Source organism: Leopardus geoffroyi, chromosome A1, assembly GCF_018350155.1.
Source record: "Leopardus geoffroyi isolate Oge1 chromosome A1, O.geoffroyi_Oge1_pat1.0, whole genome shotgun sequence".
Classification (NCBI taxonomy): Eukaryota; Metazoa; Chordata; class Mammalia; order Carnivora; family Felidae; genus Leopardus; species Leopardus geoffroyi.
Window position 1 is genome coordinate 40,416,687 of NC_059326.1, and position 18,129 is coordinate 40,434,815.

At 34.2% G+C, this 18,129-nt stretch overlaps 1 long non-coding RNA gene across 1 annotated transcript in view; it reads left to right on the forward strand.

The window, feature by feature from the left end:
- Window positions 1–7,328: 7,328 nt before the first annotated feature.
- The window catches only part of LOC123578927, a 161,964-nt gene continuing 151,163 nt past the window's right edge, over window positions 7,329–18,129 (forward strand). The window contains exon 1 of the long non-coding RNA XR_006702634.1: window positions 7,329–7,374. This is a non-coding gene — a long non-coding RNA (uncharacterized LOC123578927). The remainder of the gene's footprint in view (window positions 7,375–18,129) is intronic.

Here is an 18,129-nt window from a genome sequence, read left to right on the forward strand (position 1 = left end):
TGAGAGAAGGTTGAGTTATTCAGAATACAGTGAAATCTAAAGGACTACATTTTAAATACGATTTGGAAACTATGCACCATGGAAAACTTGCACCATGGAAAACTTTAAAAGATGCATAAAAGATGACTTTAAGCATCTCAGGCTGGGTAGAAGTAGCAGTCAGCATCAGGTGAATTAAAACAGTAGTAGACTCTGGCCAGAGGAAGACAGCTGCTTCTATGTAAGGGGTTCTCTGGAGGTAGCGACGTTCTTCTGAGTTTAAATGTACTTTTTATTTCTGATAATAGAAGTTTAGAAATTGAGTAACACCTTAATTATAAGTATATAGAAGTAGAATTAAAGAATTGTGTGTTTTCGTAGGAAGCAGGAATACAGGACTAGACTTCTTGATCAATTTTAGCTGTTTTCTTAAAGGCAATTTTCATTTATTTTTGATAGCTCCCTCTTTATTGGATATGGTTTAAAGTATATCAATCTCTGAAAATGTGAGTAGTACTATTATTCCCAAATGGGTGAAGCAAAATGGGGAAAGAAAAGCCTCTTGGTTGGGTGAAAAAGCTAATCCAGTTTTTCCTGTTCCTATTGAACTTGAAGCAGAATGAGAGGACCAAGGCCAATTTTTTCCTACCTACCTGGAGTTAATAATGTGAGGATAAATTGAAATTACTCTTTGTAACCAACTCATGATTACTACCAAGAGGAAAGATAATCAATACCAGGCAAGATGAGATCATAGTCAGTGATGACTTCTAACCTCATCAACTTTTAAGGTCTTTGAGTCAAACATGGCTCTTGGAGAACTGAAATGAAAAATAAAGAGAGAGTGAACGAGAAGAAGAAGGTCACTGCCCTCAATTTCTTTCATTAATTTGCTTACCATACAAAGAAATAAGTGGAAATGACTGACAAACGTTATCTGTGAATGCTTTAGATTTTGTACTTGTTGTGTTGTTTTGTTTGTTTGCCTCTTAATGTCATGGCTTTATGTGACTACCAGTTGAATATCTGGGCATTAAAAGCCGTGGGTGATAGACTCTTAATTAAGATTATTACTAGGGTATACTATTGCCTATGATTTTATATTTGTTGAGGATTTAAAACAAAAAACAAGAAAATAAACACATTTCTCTGTTAATACCTGCCAAAAGTTAGACCAAAAATACTTGTTTTATTAGAGAGATTTGAACTGTCTTCTTTTGTAAATATCCAAACTTATGGGATCATTCATTTGAGAGACAGATCAGTGAACAATATGTTACAAACTGGGTATCATGAGAGAAATCCACACATAGTGTCCAAATTTATTCGATAAATCTTAAAATATATGTAGTAGCTCTGATGATAGTAATGCATTTAAATGTTTATAAAAGAAAATATTTTATGTTGGCAGCCACTTTCGTAGCACTAGAAATTATTTAGCCCTACTAAAATATTAAGCCGTGGTTAAAACTGAAAATAAGCTGAATAACCTGTTGAATTACATAAAAACACAAAATGATAAGAATGATAGATATAATATTTTAAAGCAGCATTTATTTAAACATCTACATTTCCCCCATGTTTTATCCGAGCCTCTCTCATTACTATCCGAAAAAGAGAATATTGCTGTTCTGCTATGTTCATTCATTGTCATTAGACATCCATTTGAAATTGTCAGATAAGTCATCATCATTGAAGGTAAATTTGGCTTCTCTTTTCTCATGCTTCATGGACCCCCAAATTCTGTCCCATCATTGATGTTTCATTGCCCAGGCCTCCGATCCTGTTGTTCAGGAGATGAATGAAGTGTTACTGAGACAATTTCAGCCCTTGAGTCACTTTATAAAATTAAATACTCTCCTTTGCAAAGGACCTTCCTGGAGTATTAAGGTGTTTGTTTGTTATTTGAAGAATAGCAACAGTAAAGTGGAAAATACCATTTGCAGTGGTAATCTTAGTAGTATTGACTTTTGCTTTTAAGTGATTATCATGGAAACATTCTGTGTCAGAACCTTATATCCCAGGTCCTTGTGCAGGTTTCCTCCACTGTCTGAAAGTAGACCCTTCCTATGAAAACTTTCATAAGCCAGATATAGTGAAGTGCAGAAGCAGTTGCCATTAATGTATGTGGGAAATTTTTTGAGCATTTCCAGACCCCCAAAATACCCTCTTTCAGGCTTTTCTGACACCTTGGGACACATCTTACTAATGGATGGTCAGAATAAGTGGAGATAAAAAATAGATGCTCACAGACACAGTGCAAAGCTCTGGTGGCTTGATGCTAAGAACCTGAGTGTAATTCCAGGGAAGGAGCTTGGCAGTGCCCCTCTCACTGCTTAGGATGTGTGTTGTCTCTATGACTTGCTGCAAAACAAACACTGAATGCTGTTTTTGCTTTTAGCCATTGTTTGCAAAAACAAAATTCCTCTTCAGATTTCTTTTGGCTAGTGAAGAGAGGTGTTCATGGAGGTCATTTCTAAAGGTGAAGTGGAGTAACACAAACTTTCCAAAAGCAGGGATACCCGTATCTTTAACTTTGTATCATGCATTTTAGCATAATTATTTTACACAGAGGACAAATGAAACTTTAAAAAGTCAAATAAACAACATGTACTAGTTAAAGTTACAGACTCAGGGTTCGGAATTCAAACTCAGATCCTTAGGTTTCTAAAAATTGCTCAGTTTCTAATCAGACACTGAGATAATCTAGGTTTACACTTCAGATTGCTGATGAGTAAGATGTGACACAGAGTAAAATTTGTGCTACCTTTCTGTTTCCTGTGATAGATTCTTTGATATGCTGATTTTTAGCATTGCAAAACACATTTGGGGAATAAATTCCATTACATGTCAATGTCTATGGAAGACCAGTGCCAAATAAAGCTTTTGTTAAACTTCACTAGGTCGTCAGTGAAGTAGACAAAGGGAACACAATTTGAAATGCTCACTTGGTAAATTTTCCTTTCTGACTTGCCTTGGTGTTCATTTGGCTTTTGGGGCAAAATATGTTACCATATTCGGGACGGGGGGAGTGGGCATTTCTTACCCTTTGCTTCCTATCTCCTTTTTTATTTTCTCATTTTCTTAGTTTTATTTTTTTCACAATTGTCCTCCTTACTAGAACTAATTTTTTTTTTTTTTAAGTTATGGGGTTGAAATATAGTTTGTGATCTTTTCTTGCTGTGAAATGCAATACTTTATTGAAGCCTTCCATATCTCACACAGATGGGTTAAAACTGATAATTGGATAGGGGTGCCTAGGTGACTCAGTCAGTTAAGCAACTGACTCTTGGTTTTGGCTCAGGTCATGATCTCACAGTTTGTGACTTCAAGCCCCACATCAGGCTCTGTGCTGACAGCATGGAGCCCTCTTGGGATTCTTTGTATCCCTCTCTCTCTACCCCTCCCCTGCTCACGCATGCTCTCTCTCTCAAAATAAATAAATATACATTAAAAAAATTAGAATGGGATAAGATAAAAAAGCATATCATGAAGTGTTATTATTTGGTACCCCTCAAAAAAACACACAGATAAACATGCACATACAGATATACCCACATACAGGTAAATGTACAAACTGCCACTTTGGGTATGAATTTGTTCTGTTAATAACTCTAGGACCCCCAGCGATTTCTGGACCTTGATATCATACTCCCTAAATAAATTTGACTTCATTTGTTAGTGCATCTTCATTGTTTTATAAGCATTTTGAATCTTCATAAATTATTTTAAATATTTTAGAGTCTTACAACATAAGAGATTTCTATGTTTTCTTAAAAATATTAATTATAAATTTGATTTTTGAAATGGCAGCAGAGAAAACAGTTGCTAGGGCATTAAGTTTAATGCACAAGATCAATATTCTCATGTTAGATACCCAGAAGTCTGGACAGAACCAGGGATATGGCCTCTGTGAAACATACACTTACTGAATAATTCTTTGTGTTACCAACTTCCCAAATATTTTAAGAGATTTTATCATGTGAGATAGGGACTTTATGTAAATATATTTCTTTTTCTTCCCCATTTCCTACCTATATCTCTTCAAGGACACCAATAAACTTTTGATTAGTACCATGGGCATTTCTAACTTCCTATATTCAGGTTTCTTTTACAATGAATTCTGTCATGAGCTGGACTACACAGTTTTCCCTTACATTCTAACCATAATTCATTATACTCTTGTGATTTCTTTATAACACTTTTTCTTGATTTGCAGGAAACTCTTCAAAAGCAGGCCATCAATCACTGAACATGTGCATGAAGAAATGACCTTCATGTCTGTTTCTTGTTCTAAATAATTTCTCTCTCCTTGTACAAATTCTTCAAGGTAGTATAATTTTTTTAAGCTTGTTGTTCCAAGTTTTTGCTGTGATATTGTAATCAAGTATTGTAGGATATCTATGTGTGTGAATGCATGATACATGTATTTATTTATATTATATAGGTATAAATATTTATAGAAGGCAGATTAGTTTACTCATTATTTTGCTTCTTGTTTGTAATTTTTTTTAGTTATTTAGGTAAGAAGACAAGATTATGAACACATCATGTAAGAAGTTAAACAATGTTTTTGTGTTTATATAGTTCTCTTCTGAATGTTTTAATTGTTTTGAATACCTAATGATGTGGTCCACCCAGTGACTTTTTAATTACTTTAAATAGTAATTTTTTATAATACTCTTACAGAGGGCAAAAAGTGTACCATAAAGTAGTGTTGGATTTTTTGATGATTATTTAAAAAATTTTTCAGTATGTGAGGAATAAATGAGCATAAGCTTTACTTGTAGGCAGACTAGAACCATCATAGTTTCCTAGTATCTGTTGATTAGTCAGGTTAAGCTAGATTATATTATTCTGTAGTAGGCAGCAATTCCAAATCTTAATGATTAAGTAATGCAAAATTTTCGTACTTAATCATACTATGAACCTAGCACTATTTGATAGATAATTTGGTAGATTCTACTCCACATCGTCACTTGGAGATACCCTCTGAGGGAGATTTACCATTGTGTAACTGAAGCATCTGGAAGACCTGATCCTTTCATCTCCATAGATGGTGAGAAATGTGTTTGAGAGTCTTAAATTGTCAATTAACTACCTTGGCACAGAAGGTCATATCTACCATAACTGTACTATAACCATAACTCTTACAGTCCATTGGCTAGAACTACATATATGGTCCTACCTAGTTGTAAAGAAGTAGAAAAATGTTTTTCAGCTATGTATTTCCAAGATAAGAGGGAGTCCCAGGGGAGTCTTTATTGAAATGTAAAATTATTCCATCATATTCATGCATTATTTCTCAAGAAGTTTAAATAAAAATTACAAGTGTCTGACAAGTTTTATTATACTATTTTAGTTTTATATTAAATTTTACTTTACATTTTTAAAAAATGTTTATTTTGAGAGAGAGAGACGAGACAGAGCATGGGCGTGCACATGAGTGGGGGAGGTGCGGAGAGGGAGACAGAGAATCCCAAGTAGGCCCTGCACCGTCAGCACAGAATCCAATGGGAGGGGCTCACTCTCATGAACCGTAAGATTATGATCTGAGTCAAAATCAAAAGTTCAATGCTTAATTGACCCACCCAGGCACCCTTATACTGTTTTAATTTTAAACATTGATGAGATTCACCAAAGTTTCTTAAATTCAAATTATTTGACTATGCTTATTCTCCTCATCTTTCATTGTTTGCTTATTTGTATTATGTTAACTGATACTAGTAATTTTAATTTTAATAATTAACTAACTTTAATCCTTGTTTGACATGTATGTCTTTCTAAATTAATATTTCAGAATTACATAGTTTACTTTTGCTAGACATTTTAGTATGAGGAAATGACTAATTTCAGATCTCTTTTTTGTTATTGAGAATAATATTTGTAAATTACCAAAATTGAGAACCATCCATGTATTTTCATTTACAAAATACATTTCCTATAATTTATGTTTTTTAAAAGAAACCATGTGTTTTATGTTATTTCCTTAGGTTAATAAAAAGGAGTCTGTAAAGAATCCTTTGATGTTCATACAGTTTTGTCTTTCATGTGCTGTATCAACACTTCTGTACAGCATTGCACAACCACATCACATAAATTAATTTATGTAAACTATCAACCATTTTCTTAATTTTATCTAAAACACCTCCGTGTGGTTAACTTAAATAGTTCAGCCAGTACTTTTTGAGTATCTATTAATGTTCAAAGTATTGTGATAGCTGCTGCAAGTACTAGGCCAACTTGATGCATATAATATATTTGAAGAGATAAAGCATTTACACATGCATTTGTTTTGGTGTTTTATAGCTAGAGAGTTCATTTTCAGAACTGCATAGTAAAAGAGAATTATGTTCACAGATACGGATAAATCTCTCTTATCTGTGCATTTATTTAGGGGTGTACATAATTCTAAAAACAAATCGTTTAAAACCATTTACATTTCGTTTTGGAATATTTAATACAATTTGAAGCAGTGGAATAAATAATAATCTGATGTATGTATTGCTTGAATTAAAGCTGGAATTGTCTGTGAAAACCTGTATTATGGACGAGGGCAAGGATGATCTTTGTGCACTGGAAGCTGAGGAAAGTTAGTTTAGGATTCAAAACTTAATATAAAATATCCTCCAAGTGAAAAAACCACACAATAACAAGTTGGAATTTTCCTACATTTATAGCTTAATTGAAGAAAATAGAAATACTTAACTTGCCTGACTTGGATGATCTGATAATAACCAATGTTGGAAGTACACTGGCTAAACGCCAATTCATAGATTATATCTCCAGATTTGCTCCTTGCTGTTACATGTATGCTATTTATCAAAAGTCTTGTTTTCAGTCACCAAGCTCTTATATATAAGAAAGCTATAGCCTGCCCAATTTCTAAATCTAATCCTACAAAGTAATCTACCTTCCAAAGACTTAACTGTTTTACATATTTATGAATTTCTCCACAGGCCCCCTGAAAGATTCATTTCTCAATTGTGTCACAAGACATCACAGTATAATGCTTGGCTTATTTTCCCATCAAGTATTGTTCTACAGCTACCTGGTGTTTTCTATTTGCCATTGTCTAGAACAAACTGAGGATGCCGCGTTGACCCAGGCTGCTCAATGTGCAGGACTCATGCCTGCAAGCACGGGGACTCTATAAGACTTATCACTGTGTGTTTCTGTGTCATATCACCAGCTCATCTGCAGAAATACATTCTGACTGAGTAACCCTGAGGTAGACAATGCTTAATTCTCCATTTCAAAATCTTCCAGGAATGGAAAAATGATTCAGCTGGAAGGCATCTGCCCTGTCAGCACCCTATTATCCTAACACTGTGTTTACTCTGTTACAGGTTTCAGTTATCCTTACACAGTTTGATCATTTTTGAAGCTGGCCTGGTATGTAACTTAACACCAGTTCACAGTATGTTTATGATTGGTTTTAACATGATACCTATGGATTTACCTACATCTGTTTGCCTAGTTTCTCTAGTCTCTACTTTTGAGAAATATACTTAGTAAAGAAATAATGGGAGGATAAATTATTAAAAACGGAAAAACCATTTGTTAAAAGAATGTAGTTATTTTAGTCATTACTAATTACCAGTGTACTGAAATAAAAAAAAGGAACATTTCTATAGATGCTACACACACACATGCACTTGTGTCACATACACAAATACACATATACATGTATAATTTCACATACACACAGGTGCTGTCTACAGTGTGTTAATGTATGTCCATAAGATATAGAATTATAGTAAGAAATTACATTAAGAAATTTAATCTTGCTTACAAATAAAATAATCCAATTTACCAGTTACTTAGCATTCCATTTTCCCACATCTACTTATAAAATATTCTGTGCAAACAAAAAATCATTAATTTCTAATACCATGGAAAACACTGCAATTTTTTTTTCATATTAGTTTGAAATGACAGTTCATTTTTTAGAAAGTAAAAAAATGCATAAGGGTGTATAAAAGCAAAAAAAAATCTCATTTTCAGTAGGTTTAATAGTTGGCTTTAAAATTATGTTTTTCTTTATAAATCTAGGTAATATGGTTTATATCAAATATTAGCAACACTGTCAGCATTAAGATAACATTTTCTTTTTTGTGACCACAGTAAAAATTAATAATTTAATACATATGTATTTGAGTTGAATCATTTAATTGTTTCATTATTTACTTAATCATTGAATAAATATTACTTAGGTCCTTATATCAAAAACTTTCTTTAACATATTATAGTTTTAAATTTTAGATATATAATATCAAAATTGTAAATATGTTGGTGTTAGTTTACTGTTCTGTTTTTCCTTTTGTGGCTGCATTCTTTTTCAACACCTTTTAGATAGAAACTGATGAAACTCTGTTCCACATTGTGCTAAAATGTTTTCAGAGTTTGGATATAATAATGAGCTCTCAAAGTCATTTTATTGAAGCTTTATTTTTTTGTCTAGATTACATACAGTCTACTTGATTAATTTAGGATGTCTTAATAAAAACTTATTTAAAAGAAAATAATGTCAGCTGACTTCATATTAGATTCAAAATTAGGTCACAGTTTATTTATTTGAAGGATCATACCTTTGAATTGATAATATACATATGTTGCTATGAGTGGATGAGTTTTCTTTATAGCTTTATTTGCAATTCAAATTAACTACATGTTTTATGATCATATGTGTAGATGTATATTATTTTAATATCATTTATAATCATATGCATGTATATATATGCATGCATGCATGTGTGTATGTACATTTAAATCTCTCAGAAGTACTGTAACACAAACTTGGTTGCTTAAAACATAGTTATAGAGACTAAGAATCTGAAATCAAGATGTTATGGGAGGGGTTGCCAGGGAAGGTGGTGGTATAGGAGGATCCTAAGCTCACCTCTCCCATGGATACAACTAGAAACACTCACATCAGTGTAACCCAGAAAATGACCTGAAGACTGGCATAACAGACTCTCCAAAGTGAAATACAGAGAAGAGGGTAGAAATAACTGAAATGTGGTTGGGAGCTAAATGGTCCCACACAACTGTCCCCAGGAGGGTGGGACACTAACATGGAGAGGTGAGAGGACCAGTCCCTCACACTAAGCATCCCAGGTACGAGGAACCCACATGAAAACCAGAGGGGCATAATTTTGTGAACTTTTATAATCAACAGGACTTAACACCTGGAACTTTAAAAATCTGTGGGCTTAGCTCTGGAAGAACCCGGGAAGTAATAGGAAACTGAGTCTCTGCCCATAAAGAGGACAGCAAACAGTCCCATGGAGATACAGCATAGAAGCAACAGTTTGCAAAATGCCTGGGGTATATGGGATGGACATTTGCTTACTAATCTCAGAGCTTGTCCTGGAGGGGCAGGGATCTTTGGGAGATTGCTCAGGAAAAGAGAAGCTGGAAGGTGCCATTGTCCTCCTCTGCCCCCAACCCTGGATATAAGGATAACTTCAGGAACCAGCACATAGCAGCATGCTCCACCTAGCTTGCTAACAGCTTTCCTGCCCCCACGTACTTCTTTGGATACTCTCCCACCAGCCTAGCCAACCTTCGCAGGGGTTTTGGATGACTGCAGGGCCTCTCCCACAGTGGACCAGTGTGGACCTTGTTAACACTCCATGTCCAGTCCCCACATTCTCCCACAAACCTGCCTCCTCCAATATGTTCTTAGCCAGAGCCCACCTAAAGTGGTGCCAAAAGCCTGACAGTGTGCAAATAGCCCAGACCGGGATCAATACCACTCCAAAGTGATGCCTGTCCTGGAGAGAGGGGAAGCTAAGCACACACACACCAGTCCCACTATGGCAGCAACAGTGAGCTGGGGGCAGTCATCAGGTCAGACTGCAGGCTCTGCCCACCAATGAAGACTTCTTAGAGAACAACATAAGGAATACACTCTGAAGTTTGGTGCTACTGCATCTCTGGTAAGCACTTATCTAAGTCAACGCCATCCCAAGGTAGCCTCAGATTGACTCCTTAATAACACAGGGACAAAACCCTGCTCACAACTGGCAAAGAGAGCTGTTGCAGATGACTGATGGCAAAAACAGATCAGCCACGACTGAAGATGCACACAAAACACATAAAGAGGCACCCGTGAAGCTCCAGGTGAACAGAGGACACTATAGGGTACTACTGGAAATCTTTATATGGCCACTACTTGCAAGAGCAGGAAACATGGCTGATTTTCCTAACGCATAGAAACAGACAAGGAGTGTTAGACAAAAAAAAGAGGCAGAAGAATATGTTCCAAATGAAAGAACAGGTCAAAAATCACAGAAAGAGCTAAATGAAACATAGATAAGTAATATGTCTAATAGAAAATTTAAAGTCACAAAGATACTCATTGGACTGGAAAAGAGTGTAGGAACTCAATGAGATCCTCAACAAAGAGATCGACAACAATAAAGAACCAATTGTAGATGAAGAATTCAACAACGAAATTAACAACATACTAGATAGAGTCAGTAGTAGACTAGAGTAAGCAAAAGAATTGATCAGTGACTTGGAGGACAGAATAATGGAAAGCAATCAAACAGAGAGAAAAAAAAATAATAAATGAAAATGGACTTAAGGAACTCAGCAACACCAAGTATAATAACATTCACTTTATAAAGATCCTGAAAGGAGAAGAGAAAGAAAAAGGGGCAGAAAACTTATTTGACCAAATGATAGCTGGAAATTTGTTGAATCTCGGGAAGGAAACAGAAATCTAGATCCAGGAGGCACAGAGAGCCCCAACAAAATCAACCCAAGGATGTTCATACTAAGAAACATAATTATTAAAATGACAAAAAGTAGTGATGAAGAGACAATTTTAAGAGCAGCAAGAGAAGAAAAAAAAAGTTACATATAAGGGAAACACCATAAGCCTATGAGCTGATTTTTTAGGAGAAACTTTGCAGGCCAGGAGGACGGGAATGAGCTATTCCAAATGCTGAAAGAAAAACAAAAACAAAAACAAAACAAAAACAAAAAAACCCAAAACCAAACCAAAACAAAAACTTCAGCCAAGAATACTCTATCCAGAAAGATTATCATCCAAAATAGAAGGAGAGATAAAGAATTGCTCAGACAAAAGAGAACAATCCTACAAGAAGACACAACAATTGTAAGTATTTATGCACCCAACATGAGGGCAACCAAATACACAAGGCAGCTAATAACAAATATAAAGGAAGTAATCAGTAGTAATTCAATAATAATAGGGGACTTTAACATGCCACTTAAATAGAAGGAAAAATCATCCAAACAGAAAAACAAGAAAAATATCAAACAATCTAACCTTATAGCTACAGGAGTTAGAAAAAGAAGAGCAAATAAAACCCAAAATTAGTAAAAGGAAGGAAATAAAGATTAGAGCAGAAATGAGTGAAATAGAAACTACAAAACAATAGAACAGATCAATGAAACAAGGAGTTGGTTTCTTGAAAAGATCCACAAAATTGATAAACTTTTAGCTAGTCTGATAAAAAATTATAAAAATAAAAATTAAAAACAGAGGGGGGAGAGAGAGAGAGAGAGAGAGAGGGAGAGAGAGAGAACACTCCAATACAATGAGAAATGAAAGAGGAGATCTAACAACTGACACCACAGAAACACATAGGATTTTAAGAGAATATTATGAAAAAGTTATGGGACAACACATTGGACAACCTAGAAGAAATAAATTCCTGGAAACACAAATCCCCCAAAAATGAATTAGGAAGAAACAGAAAACTTTTTAGCCCAATTACTCACAATGAAATTGAACCAGTATTCTAAGAACTCCCAATGAACAAAAGTCCAGGACCATACAGCTTCACAGGTGAATTCTACCAACATTTAAAGAAGAGTTTATACCTATTCTTCTCAAACTACTCAAAAAAAAAAAAAAAAAGGCAGGAAAACTTTCACATTGATTTTATGAGGCCAGCATTACCCTGATACCAAAATAAGATAAAGAAACTACAGAAAAGAGAACCACAGGGTGCCTGGGAAGGTCAGTTGGTTAAAGTCTGACTCTTGGTTTTGGCTCAGGTCATGATCTCATGGTTCATGAAGTTGAGCCCCACATTGAGCTCTGCACTAATATCATGGAGACTGCTTACGATTATCTCTTTCCTTCTTTCTCTGCTCACTCCTCTCTGTCTCTCAAATAAGTAAACATTTTTTAAAAAAGAACTATAGGACATTATCTCTGATGAACTTAGATGCAGAAATCCTCAGCAAAATATTATCTAGCAAACCAAATCCAGCAATTCATCAAAAGAATCAGGGACACCTGGGTGGCTCAGTTGGTTAAGTGTTCAACTCTTGTCTTTGGCCTAGGTCATGATTTCATGGTTTATGAGTTTAAGCCTCATATGGGGCTCTCTGCTGTCAGCACAGAGACCGCTTTGGATTCTCTGTCTCCTTCTCTCTTGGTCACTCTCCCATGCCTTCTCTCTCTCTCTCTCTCTCAAAAACAAACAAACAAACAAACAAACAAACAAACAAACATTAAGAAAAAAGGAATCACCACAATCAAGTGGGATTGATTCCTAAGATGCAAGGATGGTTCAATATTTATAAATCAATCAACATGATACATCACATCAGTAAGAGAAAGGATAAAAACTGTGTGATCATTTCAATAGATGCAGAAAGCATTTGACAAAGTACAACATCCATTCATGATAGAAACCCTCACAAAGTCAGTCTGGAGGAACATAATAAAGGCCTTATATGAAAAACCCCCAGGCAACATCAAACTCTTGAAAAAAATGGATTGCTTTTTCCCTAAGGTCAAGAGAAAGACAAGGATGTTCACTCTCACCACTTTTATTCAACATAGTACTAATGGAAGTCTTAGGTACAGCAGTTAGACAACATAAAGAAATAGAAGGCATCCATATTGGTAAGGAAGAAGTAAAGTTCTCATTATTTGCAGATGACATGATACTATATACAGAAAATTCTAAAGACTCCACCAAAAAACTACCAGAATAAATGGATTCAGTGAAGTTGCAGGATACAAAATCAATGTACAGAAATCTGTTGCATTCCTATACACTAATAATGAAGTAGCAGAAACAGAAATTAACAATCCTATTTACGATTGCACCAAATATTGTAAGATACCGGGGAATAAACTTAACCAAGGACGTTAAAGACCTATTACTTTGAATACTATAAAACACTGACAAAGTAAATTGAAGATGACAGAAACAAATGGAGAGATATTCCATGCTCATAGATTGGGATAATCAATATTGTTAAAATGTCCACACTGTCCAAAGCAATCTATAGATTTAATACAATCCCTATCAGAATAGCAATGATATTTTTCACAAAACTAGAATAAATAATTCTAAAATTTGTATGGAATTACAAAAGACCCCAAATACCCAAAGCAATTTCCAAAAAAGGAAGAACAAAACTGGAAGTATTCTAATTACAGATATGAAGATATATTACAGAGCAGTAGTAATCAAAATAGTATGGTACTGGCATAAAAAGAGACCTGGGGCACTTGGGTGGCTCAGTTGGTTGAGCGTCCGACTTCAGCTCAGGTCATGATCTCACTGCTGTCAGAGCAGAGGCTGCTTCAGGTCTTCTGTCCCCCTTTCTTTGCCCCTTCCCTGCTTGTACACACACACTCTCTCTCTCTCTCTCAAAAAGAAATAAATCTTAAAAAAAAAAAAACCAGAGAAAGAGACCTATAAATCCATGGAACAGAATAGAGAGCTTAGAAATAAACCCAGTTTTATATTGTCAATTACACTTTGACAAAGGAGACAAAATGTGCAATGGAAAAAGACTGTCTCTTCAAAAAATTGTGTTGGGAATATTGGACAGTTATGTGCAAAAGAATAAAACTGAATTACTTTCTTATACCGTACACGTAAATAAACTCAAAATGGATTAGAGTCTTAAATGTGAGACCTGAAAGCATAAAAAATCCTTGGAGTATTTCCCCTTAATTTTTACCTCTTTATTCAGTTATAATTCATGTTGTATAAATTTACTCATTTATAATGTACATTTCAATGATTTTAGTATATTCAAAGAATTGTGAAGCCATCACTGCAGTCTTAAGTTGAGAAAGAACATTCTGATCACCCCCAAAAGAAACCCGTGTTCATTAGCAAACTTTCTCCTTCACTCTATTTCCCTGTGTTCTAGTCCTAGTCAGTCTTTCATCAAATATTTGCCTGTGTATATTTCTCTGTTCTTGACATTTCCTATAAATGAATTTTCATAAGATGGAGTTTTTTGTGATTGGTTTATTTTGCTTCCTTTTTTTAAAGGTCCATCCATGTTATAGCATGTATCATTATTCCTTTTAGTGCCAAACATATGCTATTGTATGGACACAAACCACATTGTGTTTATCCATCCAGCAACTAATGGACATCTGGATTATTTCCAACTTGTAGCTATTTTGAATAATGTTCTATGGACATACTAGTAAAAGTACTTCTGTGGGCATATATTTTCATTTGTCTTGGGTACATAAATAGGGCTGGAATTGATGGGTCATATGATAACTATGTTGAACATCTGAGGAAATGTCAGAGCATTTAAAAATTGCTGTACTATATTACAGTCCAGCTACCAATGTATGAGTGTTCTAATTACTGCACAGTCTGCCAACACTTGTTACTGTTTGTCTTTTTTATTATAGCTATTCTTGTTGGTGTGAAGTGGTATCTTATATGGTTTGATTTGAATTTGTCAAATGACTAATGATATTGAACATCTTTTCATATGCTAATTGTCCATTTAAATATCTTACTTGGAGAAGTATCTATTCAAGTTTCTTTTAAAATAATCTAAACTCTATTTTTAATTCCATTTTATGTCTTTTTATATGTAAGTTGTAAGAGTTCTATATATAATGTGAATAAAATTCCTATATTGGATATGTGATTTACAAATAGTTTCTTTTATTCTGTGGATTATTTTTTTCAGTTTTTTGGTAGTATCTTTGTAGGGGAAACATTTTTAATTTGGATACAGTCTAGTGTATCTCTTTTCTGTGTCAGTAATTAAATTATCTCTTTGTTTTCACATTTTAGTCCTGGTTACCAGGTATAGTTACCAGGTCTGGTTACCTGGTTTCTCCAGGTTTCCAGAAAAAATAATGGAATTTCAGATAAACAACAAATAGTTTTTTTCTGTATAAATATGTCCCCAATATTGCATGGCATACACTTATACTAAGTAAATAGTTCCTTTTTATTTGAAGTTCTATTTTAATTGGTCATCCTTATGCTGTGTCTTTATTTGCAAGAGATAGCCACCTATTAGTAGGGAGCATGGAATAGGGTGAATAATTCTTTAAAAAGTTGAAAATACTGAGATCAGTAGGCCTAGATTCTGATTTCAGTTTTTTAAATGATCCGGTGGGTCATTTTGCTTTACTTTGCTGCCTTTACATGTAAGGCAAGCGAGGAAGATAATGCCTGGCCTCACTTTCTTCACAGAAATGTTGTCAGAATGGATGAAGCAATGTACACATAAGCACAGAACATCTTGGAAAACAAATACTCTATAAAACTGTAGTATCATCATTATTATTATTGTTATAGAGAGAATTTCGAAAAGTCAGCTGGCTGAATATATTATAGTAATCTTCTCCAAAAGAAAAAAAATAAAAAAAAAAACACATTACAGTATAGATTTAATGGCTTTGTCTTCTATTTTATTCAACACAGCATAAGAATATAGATGTACAAGTTTTGGATTATGTAAGTGCATTGTTCTCTGTTTCATGTTGCCTTTATGGCTTCTTAGTCTGTACCTAACAGTATGTATGCTATTGCACTTATACCTCTCCTTCCATTTGTAAAAATCACTAAGCATAGTCAGAGGTCCTACATTTTTTAGATTTTATCTTGTGTATTTTTGTGTGTGTATATGCATATGGATAGTGGAAATGGTGTTTTTTGTGCATTAATAATATGTAATATACTATATCTGATCTGATGAGGCTGTGATGGCTCACATATTTAATAAAACTATCATTATGTTAGTTTATATTTAGATCCTGATTACTTCTTATAATGAAAATATCATATATAACTATGAGTTTATAATTTACACAGTAAATGTTGGAATGAACAATCATGGAAGTCACCTTCGCAGGCATTCTTTATGTGAAATAAGGGATTGTGCATATTCACTAATTTTTAAGCTGTGTCTGCATTCTAATATCTTTTGAATATGCAGAGTGTTTAAGACAGGTAGGAGGTGAAGAAAAAGAAACTAAATTCTAGGATCAAGTGATAGCATATATATGGAAATACATACTATATACACACCTACATATATATATATATATATATATATATATATATATATGTATGCATCACCTACATATATATATATATGTATATATATATATATATATGCATGTATATCTATCTATCTATCTATATACACACACACAAACACATACATAGATATATACATATACATCTATATTTCAAAACAGAATATTTATAATTAGAACATTTATAAAACTCCATACCACTATTTTAAAATTGTTTTTATTTTGGGGGCACTTGGGTGGCTCAGTCAATTAAGCGTCTGACTTTGGCTCAGGTCGGTATCTCATAGTTCATGAGTTTGAGCCCCATATTGGTCTCTGTGCAGACAGCTCAGAGACTGGAGCCTGCTTCAGATTCTGTGTCTTCATCACTCTCTCTTCCTCTCCCACTTGCACTCTGTCTGTCTTTCAAAAATAAATATTAAAAATATTAAAATTGTTTTTATTTTTCATTTAATTTTTATGTAACTCCAACAAAATACTAACTTTTGGATGTAATTCACAGAGTCAAGCACATAATGTAATAAGGCTAGAATCAGGTGATATTTAGAAAAATAAGTCAATTGTGAGTAGTTTTATGTCAACATTATATTTAATTAAAAATATTCATGGGGTCCCTGGGTGACTCAGTCTGTTAGCATCTGACTTTGGCTCAGGTCGTGATGTCACAGTTTGTGGCTTCAGGTCCCGCTTCGGGCTCTGTGCTGATATCTCGGAGCCTGGAGCTTGGAGCCTGGAGCCTGCTTCGGATTCTGTGTCTCCTTTCTCTCTCTTTCTCTCTCTCTCTCTCTCTCTCTCTCTCTCTCTCTCTCTCACTCTCTCTCTCTCTCTCTTTCTTTCTGCCGCTCCCCCACTTGTGCTGTCTCTCAAAAAAATAGAAAAGAAAAGAAAAGAGAAAAGAAAAGAAAAGAAAAAAAAAGAAAAGAAAAAAATTATTCCTTACCTGGGGCACCTGGGTAGCTCAGTCTGTTGTGTCAGACTCTTGATTTTGGCTCAGGTCATGATCTTGTGGTTGGTGAGTTCAAGCCCCATGTTTAGCTCATGCTGACATCCTGGAGCCTGCTTGGAATTTTCTCTCTCCCTCTCCCTGTGGGCCTCCCCTGCTTGTGCTCTTTCTCTCTCTCTCTGTCTCTCTCTCGGGAAAAAAAACATTCCTACCTAATTTTTAATTTGTAATTAAAATTATCTTCCAATTGTTACCTTCTAATATTTTCCTTAAAAATGGAACTTAGATTAAATGTATTTTAATGAAGATCACTTATGGTTTTTTTGTTCCTTTTTTTACATTTTTTATATATGTATTTGAATTTGGAATCTTTTTGCTTAGGAATTTTATAATTAATACAATTCTGGGCTTTCACATGGAGAAGTCTTAAATTTACCTTCTCTATGCCCTTATAAAACAGGCATTTTATTTTTGTTTTCATCCACAAAGACATTTAATATTTTGAAGCTGATGTGTCATATTTGGCTGCCCTTGTCATATTACATCAATCATATTCCTTTCAGTGAGACATAATCTGATTTTAGTTGATGAACATAACTTGATTTGAGACAATAGAGTCCCATCTTCTATAAAAGGTGAAAGAAAATAAAAGCAAAGGTAAAAATTTTAAGATTAAAAACAAACTAAAATCCTTTGTCATGGAGCAATTAGAATATACAATAGAAAATTTATGTTTTTCTTCTTGTAGTCTTCTCAGTTTCATTTGTATGTGAATGTATAAGTTCAAAAGAGTCAAATGTGTAATAAAACATTGAATATTGTGTATAATTTTGAATCAGATGCAATTATGACTGTAGTAATAAGCATAAAATTGCTGAATCAGATGCAG